We start from the raw sequence: 11,838 nt of genomic DNA, 5'->3' as shown, positions 1-11,838 counted from the left end.
CAAACCCTGCCATTCCCATGAAAGTAATTTTGTTCTGTGTCTGAGGCATTTAATTTCCTTTTATTTAGTTATTTTCTATCAGACGAGAGGTTGGACTTTTATTTTTATTTTTTCCCACATATGCAGCCTGTAATATGACAGCTGCATATTATGGAAGAGTTTCACAGGGCCCAGCAAGTGAAGGGTTGAAGAAATCCAGAGCAGCGAAGCTTGGCAAGGGTGTGAGTGGGCAAGCCCACCGGAGAAGAGGGCTTTGAGGGGATCCTTTCAGCCACATGGTGTCCAACACCAGAGGGGACAACTTACACAGGGAGCTCATGGGTGAGCAGTCAGCTCCCAGACCTGGACATTTGGGGTGCGATTGGGACGTTCTCCCAGAGCCCCCATGATGGTGGTTCCCTGGCTCCGGGGAGGAGGTGTGGGCACAGAGCCCTCCTGGTCTGTACAGCTGCAGGAACCTTAAATGCGTGTGCACAATTAACCACCTTTAAATGCACTCTGTGACAAGGGCCATGGTCGGGTGAGGTTCATATTGCACAGCTTGTGCTCGGCTCTGCCAGCCTGAGTGGACAGCAGCGATGCCCCAGCACCACAGCGAACAGGCACAAGCCCTCAGGACCACAACGATGGGCTCAAGATGATGTCTCCTGGAGCCCTGCATGTCTCTCTGGGCTCTGCTCACCCTGATCAGCCTCACCTGGGCCTGCTGCCACCCACCCACCTCCAGCCCTTGGCCCAGGGCTGTATTTAAGCTCCCAGCTCTGCTCCTTGCCCTGGTTGGGTTGTGCTTGGTTGTGCTTTGTGGTTGCCTCTGGAGCTGCCTCCTCACTGTGAGGGATGTTCCTGAGGACTGTCACCAGCCCAGAACCAGCCCTGCTTGGCTCCTGCCTTCCTGCAGCTGCTCCTTGGTGTTTTGTCCCCAGGTAGGTCAGGCTGGCTTTTATAACATCTGATTTTTGTTTGATGCCTTTTAATGGAGCGAGTGCTCGTGGTGCCGTGCAGCTGCTGCTCCCTGGAAGGAGGAAGCTGCCCAGGGAGGGAAAAGCTTTGGCTCAGTTGTCTTCCCTTTATTTTCCTGCTGCTGTTCTGAGTCTCTCAGGATGAAAGTGTTAGCTGCTCATCCCCATTCATGGTTAAAAATCCTAAACCAGGAGCTGATTTCCAGGGCTCAGAGAGAGATTGTGCCCCCGACTCCAGCTGCTGGCAGTTTTAAAGCACTGGAGGCTGCTGGGATGCACTCAGCAACGTGGCTACTGCTGGGGCTGGGACACACCATGGGGAAAGAGCTGAAGAAGCACAGAATGTGACAGTAAAGATGAGGAACAGAGGTAAGGAGAGCTGGAAGCAGCTGGAGGAGAATTGCAATGAGGTGACAAGGAGCTGGGGCTCAGCAGCTGCTCCATGCCCCCAGCACGCTGCGTGAGGTGCTGCGTGCGTCTGGCCTGGTTTCTTTAAATAAGAGTTGGAATAATTGGGGGGACACTGCTCTGAAATACGTGGTTAGGCCTTCAGGTTGGGTGCTGGTGTTCTAGCTGGGGTGTTGAGGTGCTGTCTGGGGTAACCTGCTGTGGTTTTTGTGGCTGCACCAAGGCGCTGACCCTGGCCTGTGACCAGCCCTGAGAGTGGCCTCAGCGGCTGTGCTCAGCAGCAGGCAACCCCTCTCCTGGGGGCATGACAGGCTTGGAGACCCTCTGGAAGAGCCCAGGGGTCTTGAAGACCAAGAGCTGGGGATAAATAACAGCCAGGTGCCTGAAACCACAGGGGAAGGTGACGTGTCCCAGTAGCACAGCCGCAATGAGAGGCAGGCCAGGTGCTTTGCTGCAGCACAAGTGTGGGATCACTGCAGGCCTTATTGCTCCTCCGTGCCCCCTCGCAGGCCGCTGTCCTCTTCCTCAGCTCTGCCACCAGCTGCAAAACCACCTGCAGGGGCTGAGTGGAGCCCAGAGACCAGTGATGAGTTAACCATGGCTCCTGGGCCTCTGCCCAGCAGCAGCTCTGCCCATCAGCACAGCTCTGTAATTCTTCCCCTGCAAAGTACTTGTTTATAGCCTGCTTTTTCACCACGTTATCTCTGGTCTCTGTGGCCAAATGCTCCCAGGCTTTACTTCTCAGAGCATGGTCAAAGAGGTGATCCTCCTGTTTCTGCTCTCTTGCTAAGGTGATGATTTTCTTCTGCAGGAAGAATACAGGTTTCTGCTGCCAGGGATTTACTGGGAAACTGAGCTGTGGGTTGGCCTCCAAGAGCTGGGCAGGCACCATAAAATTCCTCCTTCACCTAAATCCCCATCTGATTCCTGCCAAATGTACCCAGAAGCTTGCCAAGCTTGCCTTACGGGGCCTGCGTGGGGATGCTGTAATGCCACCAGGGCTGAGGGGTGGCTTACCCTGTGACTGAAGAGATTTCTCCTCTGCCAGCTTTGGAAGTCCCATGCCACCAAGAAATAATGAGAGATACCATCCATGTCCCTGGTGCAGGCAGGGGGTTAAGGATTGTTCCTGCCCCAGCTGAGCCTGGAGGGAAGCAGGGCCCCCACCCAAACCCTGCTGTTCACTCCAAACCTGCCTCTGGGATGTGTTGATCCACTCCTAAAGCTGTTTTGCTCCACTTCTTGCTGGAGCCCTTGCTGATGCAAGGGCCACGTTCTCCCCTGTACACCCCCATGGCTCTCTGCTGCTTTACCCAGGGCTTGGAGATGCGCCAGAGCTGCCTTAAAATAGAAGGTAAAAGAGAGAAGGTGCAAAAACTCTTTAAACCACTTCTGCTTGGCTTGATCTATTTTTAGTCACAATTTGATAAATGAATGTAGGTCAAAAAGTGGGGGTGTTTGCATTTTTCTTGCTTTGCACAAAATCCAAGAGAAATGGAAGAGCTCAGGAAAGGACGAGACGTGCAGCAAGCACAGAGTTTGCTTCTGCCTGGAGAGCAGGTTCCTCATGTGGCAGGCAGGGATGTGTCAACTTGTATTTCCTTGGAAAAATTTCCCTTGTACACTTGTAAAAAGTGTTACCCAAACCACAGGTTTCTACCTCATTTATGGAGATGACACCGTGGTGCAAAGGTAACTTCTGAGCAGGGTTTGGGTCTGCTGCAGATCTGCATTGCCAGTGGCCAGCAGCCCATTGCCTGACTTGGCTCCAAAAAGCAGACCAAGCTGCATGCACCAGGGTAGCAACCCCTGCTGAATGCACGTGGACATTCCCACCTGGTGGACACATATAAAACTGTCTGGTTTATTCCTCTGCCACATGTTTCTGTTCCCCAGGGAAGTGTCTGAGGGTTGAATTTATGCTGAGGGGCAAGAAATGGTAGAGGGAGCGGGAAGGTGAATTGCTTTGAAACGGACGTGAGCTTGATCTAGCCTCAGCTGCGGATAGAGAAGGTTTTTCACTAGGTTTTTGTGGTCTTGGCATCCTCCAGAGAGAAGGAAGAACAGTGGTATTGTGAGGGAGAGCAGCTGTACGAGGGATGCCTGTGCCTCTTGGTCAAGAGGAGACCTGAGGATGGGGGTTCCCCTGAGAGGGCAGGGAACTGCCACAGGCTGCTGTGTGGGATCGAGTCCCAGGTGCTGTGTCCTGGAGGGATGCTCAGAGCTGTGTCCCTGAGCAGCCTTCATCCCATCGCCCCATCTTGCAAAGAAACACCTGATGAAACACCTCCTTTTAGTACTCCATCGCCTTTAGGATGCTCGCTCCTTCCTCTGCTAACTTTCAGGTGTATGCAAATGTAATTAATGTGCTCTAAATTAATCCTGAGCACACACAGGAGCAAAACCACATCACCTTCTCCCAGTTCTCCCCAGTCCCCTTCCACCTAATGACTGTGTGCAGTAACAGGGCTGCAGAAGCAGCGCTGACACCCAGCTGTGCCATTAGCAGGCGTGCTCGCTGCTCTGGTTGCTCTCAGGCTTGTCGGCGCTGGCTGGGACCTGCAGGAGTCCTCCTGCCGTGCTCAGGCTCCAGCAAATGTCACCACTGCGTGCCTGTGGAGCTGCGCATCCCTTAGCCCCTTCCCTGCTGGGGTTTCTCAGCTGGTGAGGAGCCATCAAAGTGCTGCATGCCCCAGTCCAATGCACTCTGGCTGAGGATGCGTGCCAGGAAACCAAAGAACAGATTTTTTTTTTTTTTTTTTTTTAAGAAAATGAAGAACATTTCATGGGGGCTGATGCAGTCCTTTCCCAGCCAGCTCATGGCCACCTTTGCTGGCCAGGCAGTCACTGCAGATGTGTTCAGCCTGTCCTGAGCCTCCCCTCCCAGGTCAGTCCTGCTGCCTTGTGGTCCCCGGTCGTGGGGCCTCCTGTCCCCACTCTCACAGTCATGTCCCGAGCTGCCTGGTGGCTCTGGGTTTGGGGAAGCACCCTGGGAAAGGCAGCAGCCACGTGAAGTTGGGTGGGAGGATTCAAGAGCAGCAGACTCTGCTTTGTCTCATTTGTCTGTGGCCACTTAAAAATATTTATGTATTGGGGAAATAAGTCCAACTGGTGTGTGTGCAAATTGCGTGCTTAATTATGCATTAACCTGCAACGATGGCTTTCTATCTAGGAACGTGAAAGCAGCTGGGGCAGGGAGATGTGTGGCTGTAAGGGTGCAGGGTGGCACTGTGGGGACACGATGCCACGTGGGGTGGCTGCTGGGGACAGCCACCTCCTGCTCCCACGTGGCTGGGTGAAACCAACGCCCCCCGTGCATGCAGCAGCCTGGTGCTGGGTTGCACAGCACAAGCGAGAGCCGGGGGCTTCCTCGCTAATTCCCCCTTCAAGCACTCCTTCTTGCTCCCTCGCAAGGTATTTTTCCCTTTGAAGGGGCAAATACAGGTGGCCCAGCCTGTGTGCAGCATGGTCTCCATGCAGCCTTAGTGTTTTTTATAGATGCTCAGACAACAAAAGCCTCTGCTCATGGATGCTCTGTGCAGGTGTTTGCAGGCCACTCGCTGGCCACTGATGGCTAATGAAGGGCTGAGAGGTGCCACCAGCAGGTGCCTGCCTGGTGGCAGGAGGTACTGCCTCCATCTCTCTTTTAGACTCCGCTAAAGCAGGATGAATGAAAAATCAGTGTGTGTGCTGTAAATTCCGTGTAGTTAACACAGACAATATTTTAAAAGTACCAAATAATAGAAAAGCAAGTAGGGTAAGAAGACAGTAATTGATGGATTGCTTTTGAGTTTTGTAGAGGGAATAATTGTGTGTGTGACTCTGAGATGAGGCACTTAACAAGCTGACATCATGTTCTGCAACTCTTCCATCCATTTAGTCATGAAAATCACTGTTTTCGGTGTACCTGGAAAGCTGCACCAGAGAACAGTGCAGCACATTCATTATCGAGCCTCGGAGGTGCTGCTGTACACAAGAAGCAGCAGAGAAGGCTGCGGATGGGGCTTGGAAAATGCTAACCCTGTGGTTTTTGGAGGCAGGTGCTTTGTCATGTCCTCAGGTGCTGGCTCTCTCCCACTTGCTTCTCTTGGTGCTAGGAGATCGTACTGCCCTGGGCATCGCTTTCTGATAAAAGCATGATGAAGAGCGGTGCGCTGGCTGCTAAATCCATGAAGTCTCATGGGATCTGGTGCTCCCCGTGCTTAACACTTTGAGTGTAGCCTACCGGGGAATGCTGCCCGTGAGGAGCACGATGCATCCCTTGTGCTGGGCTGTCTGTGGGAGGGGAAACACCTCCGAGACCCTAACAGTCTGGGTGAGCAACTGGGCAGCATGCAAGTGGTGTGGGGTGTTTTTATTGCCTGTGGTCCCAGGACCCCGCTGTCCTGAGCCAGGCAGCGATGCGCCCTGCAGGGGTGGTGGTGTTGTGCTGAGTGTTTGACACCCAGACAGGGTAAGTGGCTGCCAGGGAGACTTCTATTTTATTTATTTAATTCCCCCCCCCCCCCAGCTGTCCTAGTGATAGGGTGGTATTTATCAGCACAGGAGGACTTTGGACCTGCTGACGCTCACATCCCCAGCCTCGCTGAAGGAAGCACGGGCATAAGTACAGGCTCGCTGTGTAATGAATACTTAAATTTCAGGAAGAAGTTCCCCCTGGAGGCCCAATTTAGTCTCCAGGAGTTAGTGTACAAAATGCCGTATTCTGTGATGGGTGGCAAATAAAGAGCTCTGACAGCTCGTGGAGCAAGGAGGTCTATCAAGAGAAGGCGCAGTACTCAATTTTCCCAACTTAAATGAGTTGTCAGCCCTCCTGGGCAACGATCTCGTTAGCTGGAGCCACACGAGCATCCCTCAGAAGGCAGGGCCACGTCCTGCTGACCCTGCCTGAGAGGTGCCACCAGCACCTGCCCGTGGCAGAGGAGGGCTGGATGGTGGGAGTCCAGGGCAGGGCCTGGTCCACGTCTTGCTTTAGGAGCCAGCTGGTTTGCATCCATGGAGCAGGACTGTGGGATGAAGACCTGCTGAAAATTGCACTCCAAGGAGCTGCTTTTAGGAAAAAAAAAATAAAAAAAATCAGGGCACCGAGGATTTCAGGCACGCGAGCAGCTACTGCATGGACGCTGCTCCTGGGAAGGCTTGTCTCTTCGCCTGAGATTGATTACCCCACCTCAGCAAGCGTTATTAAACACACAAATACAGGGATGCGAGGGAATAAACCCTCGTGTAAAGAAGCCAGAGATTTATGCTTGAGCTTTTCCAGCCAGCCTCGGTATTTGTTTTACTGCTTGCTTGAGAGGCTCCGTTATGGCCTGGGAGAGAGGGGCAGGAGGCAGAGGGTGGGAAGGAAGCTGCCAGCGATGTGATGTCTCCTGGCTGCCCTGGCAGTGTGGGGGTGAGGGATGGCAGCAGCAGACCCCTAGGACCTATGGGGCAGAGGGTGAGGATCTGGGGCTGGGAATGTGCGCGCAGGGACATGAAACGCATGCCTTGTTACCTGGGTGCTCTGCTGTTCCAAAAAAAACCAAACCCAACCACCACCAAAAAAACAAAACAAACAAACAAAAAACAAAACACCAAAAAAAAAAAAAAAAAAAAACACTTAGAGAACAAATATTAGCAATTCTTTGTGGAAAAGAAGAATAATCTCTTTTTTTTTTTTTTTTTTTAAAGTAGAGGATTTGAACTTTGATGTAATAAAGCAGGTAATGGGATCTGAGTTACAGACATCCCCTGAACTCAGGGTGTACCATACTGCCTTAAAATCATCTCAGTTCTTCCTACAGCCATAGGGGAAGGCGGTGTGCTCTTCCCATCCCAAAACAACCCCTCGTGGCAGGAAGAAATGCTCTGAAGCAGCCAGGTCTGTGTGGGGAGGCAGCAGGAAGGGGCAGCCTCTGGGAGAGCTGCTCCTGCCGGGCTGAGCAGGATGGGGCAGCGAGAGGTGGCCGGTCCTGGCTGCTCTGCCCAGCCTCGGCCAGGGGCTGGGGGCCCTGAGGATGTGGCCCCATGGGGACACATCCTGGGGCTGACCCCCCCCCCCATTGCCAGAGCTGGGCTCTCTGTTGTCCCTTTCCCTTCCTCTGCATCAAGAGGAAATCTCTTTGGTGCAGCTTTGATGGGCTAGAGCGTCATCTTGGAAGTAATATAGCCAGCCTAAGTGATAACGGGGAGGGGAAATAAATAATAAAAAAAGAAAAGCCAAAATCAAATGCTCAAGATAAGACTTTCTGCTGCTGTTTGTCTGCACAGCAGCTGTTTTATTCTGCATCCTCCCGTTTCCCACCTCCTTCATCCAACAGTAATTTTCCCGAGGTTAAAAAGGTGGTTGTTCCTGCTCTATACAAATGTACTTCTGTCTTTCAGACTTTCACTTTTTTTTTTTTTTAATATATGTAATGGAAAAAAGCACACGGGGTAATTTATTGCAGCTGTTTCTGTCCTGTCACCAGGGAGATGCTGTGAGAAGAGCAAGCGTGGAGCCGTGGGGAGGTGGAAGGCAGGGGGAGAAAGGGAGAGGGGAGGAGCGGGTAAATGGGATCCAGAGCCCCCAGACCCATGTGCATACGTGTATCTGGGGCTTGTCTGTGCACACACACGTACACACGTGTGCTGTGTTGTATAACAAATACCAAAGTGCGACAGACCATCTCAGTGTGGTTATTATCACTGTTATTGGCAAGAACTTTTTCTTCCTTTGATGCCTCTGTAGCAAAGGGGGGGAAAAATCTATATGATTGTTTCATACCATGTTGTACAAGATGCCAGTACACAGGTTAATGAAAAACAGGCATGAATTTGGATAGATATATAAAGGTCCCTTGGGTGTTCAGTCATAAATCTTTGTAGCTGGCAGGCAGAGCAGACATAAATAGGCCTGATATAACCAGCTGTTTTACATACAAATGAACACTTGCCTTTTATTTAGCTGACAATATTATTATTTTGAATCCGGGAAGAATATTAAGTAAATTCTGTTACGCCGTCTCCATTAGGAGTGATCCTTGATCTCCAGCCTGACTGTGGTGTTGCCTCTGGGCACCGGGTAAGGCAGCACAGGGAAAGGGGTGTGTGATGTGTGTGTGTTATCCCTGACAGCAGCAGGGAGCTATTAAATATAAATAAATCCTCCCTCAGTGCAAGCAGCGCCGTGTTGCTGGATGCTGGCACCCCATCTGCTTTCGGAGCCCCAGCCCTGCTCGCCCTGCTGTGGGACTTCCCTGCAGTGCCACCTTGTTCCTTGTAGCTGCTGGGAGCCCCAGAAGCAGAAGAAAATCAGGTGTTTGCAAGTAAACCAGGTGTTTGCCTCATTGTCCCCTGACCGCAAAGCTAGGAAAATGATAATAATAAAGCACTTACTGTGCTTCGCTGTGTGTGGATGCTCTAAAAGTGTCTTACTGCATAGGGTAAGCAAAGTGATAAGGCTTATTTAGCACGGCCTATTGTGTGAAACAGTGGCAATTACCCAGACAAGAGGGAAAGTTTCTGTTTATGTGGGTTGCTCTCTGAGCCATTTATGTATCTTTGCATAAGTGGTACTGAAATGACTCTAAACACTTATTTTTATTTTATTTTGGTAGCTCACTGACCACTGCTGCTGGGCTTTTGTAATTGCAGGACACAGCATCTCCATGTGCTTTTCTGGGAGCTGGGGCTGGTCATTGCTCAACTTACTGCTTTAATGACGTTAGGTCACTCGTAGCACAGTTTGGCATTTTTGAGGCTATCTAATATGGTCTAATATCATCTCTGAGTGATTGAATGTGTGGTTTCCTCACTGTTCCAGTCTTCATGCCCCCCAAATCCGTAGCAGGTAGAAAAGTTTAATTATCTTTGCAAATAGTAAGAAGGAAAACTCGAGTGATGTGGTCAGGGTTGCACAGAGGATCTGGGGCAAAGCAAGGAGCTGAGCCCAGCTCCCCCCATCCAGGGTCCAGTCCCTGCCCCTGGGCCATCCTCCACCTACAGCAGTTTGTGCGGTTTCATTTTCCCATCGAGCTGTCTTTGCTGGGATACCACAGTACCCAAAAGAACCTGTGCAAGGGACTGAGCAACCCAAGGAAAACTGTAAATCTAAGAATATTGCTGTGTGCTGAGGGCACTGCCATGTAGAAAGGATTTCGTTCATCCTGACTTGCTACTGCTCTGTTGGATAAAATAAAGCAAGTTGGGCTGCCTGAGACTCCTCAAATCCTCGCTTTCTGCCCCAGCAGAAAGAGCTGACACTTTTTTTCCTCTTGCCCAGCTGATGCTGGGAAGTGGATGTCATGCAAGAGATGCCCTCCCTGGTGTCTTTCTTCTATTTTTATTTTTTTTTTTTAGCACTGCCAGCTGCTGCCTGCCTTCCCCAAGCATAGTTCAGGCTATTTCTCACCTCTTCTGGTGCAGAAAGCAAAACCCAGCGTAGTTACTTTGCTATGGGACCTTGGGGTTAGTTTTTGCTCTTGGCTCACCTGAGCCATAGAGATGTAGCTATTGAAATCTATGTGAAGGGGAGCTTAATTTTAAAACAAAGACTTCAAACAGTCAGAGCCAGCTAGCTTAGGGGATTGTATTTTCAAAGGAAGGGAGGGGAAAAAAAGCATTTGAAGCAGATCTCCCTGATTCTATATTAATCTGGAAAATTATGATAAAAAAATAATTCTGGAGAACTGCAGTATTCTGTCAGAGCTGAGGAGTTCAGAAGTAGAGAGTGCTCCTGAATCTAAAATCCCTGGTACTTCACCGTCCTGCATCTTTCAGTGTAACCCTCATTAAATTAACGAACAACAAACCTGCTGTTCTTCCAACAGGGCTGGGGGCTTTCTTGGTGTTGTTTCTCTGTCCTGATGTTTTCAACATCCCCCTTCCATTTCTTTATAGAATGCACTGGTAAATGCTTGAGATGGGAGAAAGGGGAGAGGAAAAAAACAAAAACAAAAAAACAAAAAACAAAACAAAACAAAAAAACAGCTCACCCACTGGGAGCATTAGAACACCCCCTTACTGACATCTGCCCTGTGTCTGTTCAAGACTGGTAGTCTCCAAGGCTGGGGGCAGAAGGTGAGTTCTCCTTTTGGCTCATTAAAATTGGGAGAACATCTTTTAAGATAAATTCATTCTCTTGTTGCTCACTTGTTCGTTCCTTTGCAAGATAATTCCATCTCAGTGAGGTCTTGGATTCCTCCTACTTCATCCTAGGGTCTGGTTGAGCCTCTAGGGAAATGAGGGGCTCCTCCACGACCCCTGTCCTCCTGGTAAATTAATTTGGGTGATTTCTCCCACTTCTTGTGTTGCGGTGGTGCCTTTCACAAGGGAGCTCAGTGCCCTGATGAGAGGAGGATGATGCTTGGCGTGTTTTGGTGGTACTGGAGCTTCCCCAGATGCGTACCAAGCCAAAGGGTCAGTTGTGCCCCTGTGGGCTCAGGGCTGAGTTAAGCAGGAGGGGAGGGAACACTGAAGTCACCAGAAATTAATTTTTATTTCTAAACCTGTCTGGTCCCCAAGCTAGGTGACTTTGGATGTTGTCCCAGGCTTTTCAGGACCTGGGATATAGGTTCTGCCTGAGCTCCCCCCCAGCCCTGTTTTTGTGGGTGTTACTTGAAAGGGCACTATAAATTAAGCAGTTACTCATGTCCAAACCAATTTGCTGTCCTGTCTATTTAATTTTCTCTTCAGAGACGATCAGCATTGATTTCTGAGGTCACCCTTCACTCCTCCAGTGCTGTGCACACGCACGTGTCTCCTTCTGGAACAGGGTCTGAACAAAGACTTCTTCCTTCATAAAGTCTTTTTTTTTTTTTTTGTGCAAATTATTTTTCTGGTAGATCTCAATGACCTGGCAAAAAAGCTTCAGACTTCAATGCCATTGCTTAAGGCAGCAGCAGGCTGGTGCAATAACAAGAGCAGAGTGCAGAGCAGGGTTTGCTGCCTGCCTTGGCTGCCTGTTGGCTTCCACCATTCTGCACATGTAGATTTGGGCAGGCAGCTCAGCTGGCTGGAGGCCTCTTAAGAAAAATCTGGGATTTTGCAAAAAAGCATTAGCAATTTGGCATTGTTCCTCCTGGTCCAGTGTTGTAACGATGCATCAACAAAGTGTTGTTTTGTTTGGTGTGTGTTTGTACGAGGAAAGCAAAGCTCTTGCTCCTTGTGGTGTGAGAGATGCTGGGGCTGTTTGCAGCAGTGGAGGCACAGGGCTGGGCATGTTTTTCCTCCCCTGCTCCAGCAATGGGCAAACACCTGGCTTTTGGTCACCTTTAAAGAACAAAGTGTGGGGTTGTCATCCTGGTGCTGCTGCCTGTGCAGGGCAGAGAGGTCGGAGCCCACCCACCCTCATCTCCCATCCTTGGGGGGATGCAGGAGAAACATGGGGTGGGGGGGTGAAGGTGGTGCTCTGCAAAGCATTGCACTGCACGGAGGGAAGAAAGTTAAATTTAAGTTAATTTAGATTTAGCTATTAAAGTTTAATTTTCGTATATGAAAGTTTCAGGGG

The 11,838-nt window shown here is 50.3% G+C and overlaps 1 long non-coding RNA gene across 2 annotated transcripts in view; it reads left to right on the top strand.

Annotated features, from left to right (window-relative positions):
* Window positions 1-579: 579 nt before the first annotated feature.
* The window catches only part of LOC137865578 (uncharacterized), a 35,729-nt gene continuing 24,470 nt past the window's right edge, over window positions 580-11,838 (top strand). Inside the window, exons 1-2 of one of the 2 annotated variants that reach the window (XR_011102001.1) lie at window positions 619-923; window positions 5,248-5,407. This is a non-coding gene — a long non-coding RNA (uncharacterized lncRNA). Of the gene's footprint in view, window positions 924-5,247; window positions 5,408-11,838 lie in introns of both variants that reach the window. The other variant, XR_011101998.1, reaches the window with a different exon arrangement.

The sequence above is a fragment of the Anas acuta genome, chromosome 16 (genome assembly GCF_963932015.1).
Source record: "Anas acuta chromosome 16, bAnaAcu1.1, whole genome shotgun sequence".
NCBI lineage: Eukaryota > Metazoa > Chordata > Aves > Anseriformes > Anatidae > Anas > Anas acuta.
Note: the sequence above shows the minus strand (reverse complement) of the source record. Positions and strands in the feature narration are given on the sequence as shown.